The 5,598-nt window shown below is 40.0% G+C and overlaps 1 protein-coding gene across 1 annotated transcript in view; it reads left to right on the forward strand.

The window, feature by feature from the left end:
* The window catches only part of LOC104390725 (chromosome unknown open reading frame, human C14orf80), a 72,349-nt gene that overhangs the window by 9,455 nt on the left and 57,296 nt on the right, over nucleotides 1-5,598 (forward strand). The gene's annotated exons all lie outside the window — the stretch shown is intronic.

The raw sequence follows: 5,598 nt of genomic DNA on the forward strand, positions 1-5,598 counted from the left end.
GCAGGAATGGTTCTACACTGTAGGCAAACAGGTCAGCAGTGATTTCTAGGTATGTTGCCATTGGGTAGAGCAAGTAATCCTAAAGCAAAACCAGTACTTTTTAAAACCATGGAGATGTCAAATGGCAGCTTCTCCTCTTGAGATAACTAATGGCCTTGCTTCTTGAGAGCACAGTGGGATATGTTGTTTCCATCAAGAAAATGTTAGCACAGAGTCTGCTCTGATTTAAAGTAAGGACAACTGTCTGCTTTAACTGCAGTATAGATACATGATTAAAAAAAGGCAAAACTCCTCCCCCCATTAAAGCCACAGTCAGTGTTTGATACTACTGCTTTTGAAACACATTCCTCGCATTTAAGACTTCAGGCACAGTTACTGTTTAGGCAGTTGCTCTGGAGCGTAGTGAGAAGCTCAGGAGAGATTGTTTTTCCCTTGATTATATCTTGTTTGTTGCTAATAAACTGTTCCTGCTCTTAACAGATAACATAGTCTGAATTTAAGCTGATCAGTGCAGTGTGTTGCTATGACTGTGGCCTTTCTGGAAGGGTATGAGTTTGTTTTAAGTCATCTGCATCTAGTCAGACACGAATTACTGGTGAGTGTGGTTGAAAATGACAGCCTCAGAGTTGTCTCACTTGCTTGGCAGAGGACCTTGCACGTCAGAACCCCTACCTGCAAGTATCTTGTACTGTCTAAGACCTTGTGGTCTTTATCTCATGCTCCCCTATACTGCTGTTCTTTTAGAATCTTTTTAGGGGTCAGGAAAGCGAAAGTTTGGAAGGCCGTGGTATAGATGCAGTGTCTTCAGAAGAAAAAGGCTTTGTGCAGATAGAGAGCAGTTTGAAGGGAAGAGTCACCTTTGTAATAACATTGTTAACAATATTTTGAGAAAACAACCACTCTTGGTACACTGCAGTTGTTTGCTGCACAGAAAAGAGCACAAGAGACTGCTTGGTGCAGTGGGTTTGAGTGATGGTGATGTGGAGGATGCCTTGAGACTTTAGCAGAAACACCCTTCTAGAGAAGTTTTTACTTTAAACTTCTCTTACCTTTTTCTTGTTTTTCTTGTGTTGTAGCAGATTATTTTTTGTGTCCTTAATCTCTATTACAAAAGAGTTATGAGTGAAGAGTAGTAGTAATGTGAATTCAGCAAGTGGAGCAGTTCCTGTGTTACATATTTCATGTTTTTATCCACTAACTGTCCAAAATAATGTCTGCAAAGGTTGATAGGTCTGGATATATTTTTTTCAATAGGCCAAACAAGAATGTTAGAGGCTGTGAGTTGGAATTAGCCTGCATCTGTAAAGCTCATTGTATTAAATATGACACTTTTTCTATGGTTGTCCTGGTTTGAGCCAGGATGAAGCCAATTTTTTTTTTTACTGATTTTTTTTTTCCTTCAGTAAGCTCTCTTGTAACTAGCAACAGTGTGTTCTGCTAGGCTGATAAGACAGTGGAATGTTTTTCTAACTACTGAGGCTTCAAGGCTGCACCTGCACTCTGCCGGCTCAGACACTATGGGGAGATCTGTGACCCCCCCCCGTAGGAGGCTGAGTTAGATGGACAGCAAGATTGGTCAAAGATATTCCATTCCATATATCTACGTAAGCTCAGAGGAAGGCCAGAGATCACAGAAGACAACTTCCTTCCTTTTTCTTCTTCTTCCCTTCTCTTCCGTCCATGGCCGGCGTCCGGGGAGGACTCTGTTCATCCATCACCGTCGACCCTTAGGCTCGAGATCTCCTGACCCCCATAACTCTCTGCTCTCTCCAGCAGCAGCTCTGGGATTCCTCGGGACTCTTCCCAGTTCAGGGAAGTGCTGTGGGAGTTGCTGAGGGTGGGGGGTGGTGAGAGGCTTTTGCCTACACCTGAATCTATCTGTATATAATTGTATATATTTTCTTGTATGATTCATAGGGGTTTTAATTAAAGCTGTGTAGTTTAGTTTTCAATCCAGCCAAGTCTCTCTCTTTTTCTCTCTCTCCTTCCCTACGTGGGTTGGGGGGAGAGGGGATCGAGAGCATTGTCGTCGGACCTGAGTCAAACTGTGACAATGGTGTTCTTCTATCAAGTTTTCATGCTCCAATAAAAATAGGTGTTAATGGGGGGAAAAAAAGTGATGGAATGTAGTTACAGCATAACTAGCATATTTTGGGATTTCCATCACAAGAAAGTTAAACAGAACTTTGAGGGAGAGGTCTTCTCTTTTATTTGATCAGCTAAGTATTACAAAATTAATAAATTCAACCACTAAGACCCAACCAAATTAAGATCTAGGAATGCACAGTTAAGGACATGAGGAGGTAATGATGGGTAAGAAGATGATAGGTGGGTCATACACCTTATTTTGGTTAGTCAGTTTCTATTGTTTGTTGCATGTAAGTGTGATAGTTTTGTTATTGGTACATGTTGTTATTTGATAGTTACTGTTACTTTATGGGATACTTTCATGTGGCAAAGTCTACTCATCAGTCAGACAGTGTTCAACAATATAGCTCCTAACATCACAGTAATAAAGAATGATGGTGAGGTTGTCAGATTGATACCTGACATCTTGTGAGTTAAAGTACAAAGTGAATAATTGAAGTACTGGAATTTTAGCTCTGGGAATGTTGGATACCAAGCATTTGTGATACTTAAGCTGAAGTGTTGAAAGATGTGTAACAAATTGTAAAGGGCAGCAGATGCAGTCTCTGCAGTCATGACTCTCTATTTAAGGAAATTAAAGGAAAAAGGTAGAAGCAGAAGAAAAAAACTTCACTAGAATGCTCTTTAAAACAACAGAAATTTTCAGCTGAGAGAGCTTGAAAAATCTTCCACCACATGAAGTCTTTTTAAAAGTTATTATAATAAGTTGAAAATATTTTCCTGAAATGAAAATGTTGCAAAACACAAATCTATGAAATATTATTTCGTTCTGCACATTGCTGAGATCTCTGCCAAAATCAGCAAAGCACATCTGTTAGTCTATTAGTGAGAATAAATGTGAAGAGAATCCTTGTCCTTTGTCTTCATCTGGAAAAATGGAGTCTCAAGAACTGCAGGCATAGCTGTAGCTCAAACTGATACTTGTGTGGTTTGCTTCAAAAATTCTGTCTGAAATCCACAGAAGTGGACATGGTCTGTTGTATGAAGAAGAGAGAATGCAGCTAATCTCTAAATTAAGGTCTGACTATTCTTTCAGCCTAAGTTTGAAACAAAGCCCACAGCCTGCTAAATTGCTGATAATATGCCAAATAACCAACACATCAAGGGCCAGTTAAATTAATTCCTTTCATTTCATTTTGGACTACCACTCTCTGGCCTTTTTTTCTTTGCAGTTCCTTAGCAACACAGTTTTCTTCCCCTGCAAATTGAACAGTTCCATCAGCTCTGAAAGATTTCAGGCCAGTTATTTATAGACGGACAAGGGTATTCATGACATTGATGGACATGGAGCCCAACTGCTGCATGGAGGAATTAATAATCTTAAGATCCTGAGCTGGGGAAGGCTTCCACAAGCTGACTTTTATATCCACTTACATCTTCAGAATCCAGAGTTAAGCAATTCCTAAAATTGTAAACTAAATGGTGGTGAAAGCGTGATGGAAGACTTAAGGTTGTAGGAGATAGTGCTTAATGTGGCTAAATTAATTTAAAAAAACAATTCTGAGATAGTTGGTAAGGACAGGTATGGCTAGTAGCCTAGTGTGATTGTTTGCTTTGACTGCTTTTGTGTGTTAGGTAAGGAAATCCTTCAGAGCACCTTCTCTCATGTGGCCTCCAGCTAATTTTTTGTGGAAGGGCAGTGCTACAGCCAGGGCACTGTCTGCCTGCTGCAGGGTGTCCCAAGGAGCAGGACAGAAGGAGCCACTGCCCTCTCTAGCCTCCCACTCACAGACCTCTGCCAGTCTGTGAAGTTTATAAACTGGGGTGAGAGACAGTTAAAAGAGCAGCCTGGAACCCCTGTTGCTGTGCAGGAGGAACAGGAGAGGGAAGAAAGGATCGATGGTGCATGTCAGGGTCTGGTACTTGGCTGCTGAGATGCAAGTCCATTCTCTGGATTTACTGTGGTCATCTGTCAGCAGGTTGGTGAGTTTAGAGGCAGTGAAAGATCAAACCTGTTACTGGTAAAGTCTAAAAAAAAAAAAAATCACTAATCCTATTAGATCTGTAAAGGCTTAAGTACAATCTGAATTACAGGGTCACATCTATTTACTCAGCTGTCTACTGTGTCTACTTAGAAATACTCACCTGTTGTTATTGCCTTAAAACACTGGGCAATTAGTTGATGGATGTTTTCTTCAAAGGCTTTTAATACCTCTGGTGGATTTCTGTATCAAATATGCTCTGCCATCATTACTGTTTTAACATAATTTTTTTTTTATTTGGTGATCATGTACATGCAGATCAAGTCAAGTGCCTTTCATTGATTCCTATTTACACATGAAAATCCTGGAGTACAAAACACATCTGAAACCTGTAGGTGAAATGCTGGCCTTCACTGAAGCTGTAAGGCAGACTTGGGGAGTTCTTGTATTCTCTCACTCTCTGTGAGAAGCAGGTAATTGTTTGATACACACCTGCCCTTTTAGCATATTCAGTATTTGACTATTTTATTTTTGCCTCAATTTTTTAATTTTAGAGAGATCATCACAACTTTCTCAAAATCTACAATGGTTTGTGCAGATAATCAGCAGTACTCTCTGAGCATGTATTCTTTCTGTTTCCAGGGAAGAACGCTGCCTGTACTGGGATTTTTTCTACAGCTGAAAGTAATCTATGTGTGCCCAATAATTTAATTAAGTGTGGAGGCTGTTGAGTTTTTTAGATTAAGGTTGTGATGTTATAGCCCTCATCATCAGCAGGATATGTTGTACGAACACTGGTTCTTGGTTCCACTAATTTCCTCTGCCTGCTTCTTGCCCTCTGAGTGAAATTGGATGTCCCTCCTCTTTTGTGAATTTGTAGTAATCAACAAATAGGGCTATTATGGCTATTATAGCTGGAATTCATGCATGTCTTTCTAGCATGCCAAAGTGAACTCAGTTTAATTGCTTCTGGTTGGGAAAAACAAAGCTAAACATACCTTCTGACTCTTGGGTTTGCAATTTGATTAATCTTTTGTTTGTCACGGTCTAGTTTGGCTCACTGGCTATTTCCAGTATAATGTAAGGCTTTTTGCTTGGTCTAATCTTGTTGTTGAAATGCCTTTATGGAACACAAGTGTCAGTCAAGATTTCTATAAAAGAAAGGCACTGCTGTTCCATAAACCATGTTATTAGAGAAAAGTGTTAATGCACCAGCCAAGCTCGATGTTCCCTCTCAGCAGAAAACCAGGAAACCTTTGGCACTGGTGTCAGTAAGTACAAATTTTCTGAGGTCCCCCCCCCCCTTATTCTAGTGGGGGTGGAGGAGGGAATTTTATGAACCTATTGATTTTGTCTTGGAAGCATAATCCCTTTTCAGGTGTTTAGGGGCTATATTAGTCTGTCAGCTTTCATTTTTTTATTTCCCTCCCTTATCCTGCTCTTACACTTCTATTCTCTTTGTCCTCCTGTCTTCCTAGTAACTCTCACTGCTTTATCTTTTTGGCCTTTTTTTTTTTTTTTTTTTTTT

Source organism: Chaetura pelagica, unplaced genomic scaffold (genome assembly GCF_000747805.2).
Source record: "Chaetura pelagica isolate M959 unplaced genomic scaffold, ChaPel_1.0 scaffold246, whole genome shotgun sequence".
Classification (NCBI taxonomy): domain Eukaryota; kingdom Metazoa; phylum Chordata; class Aves; order Apodiformes; family Apodidae; genus Chaetura; species Chaetura pelagica.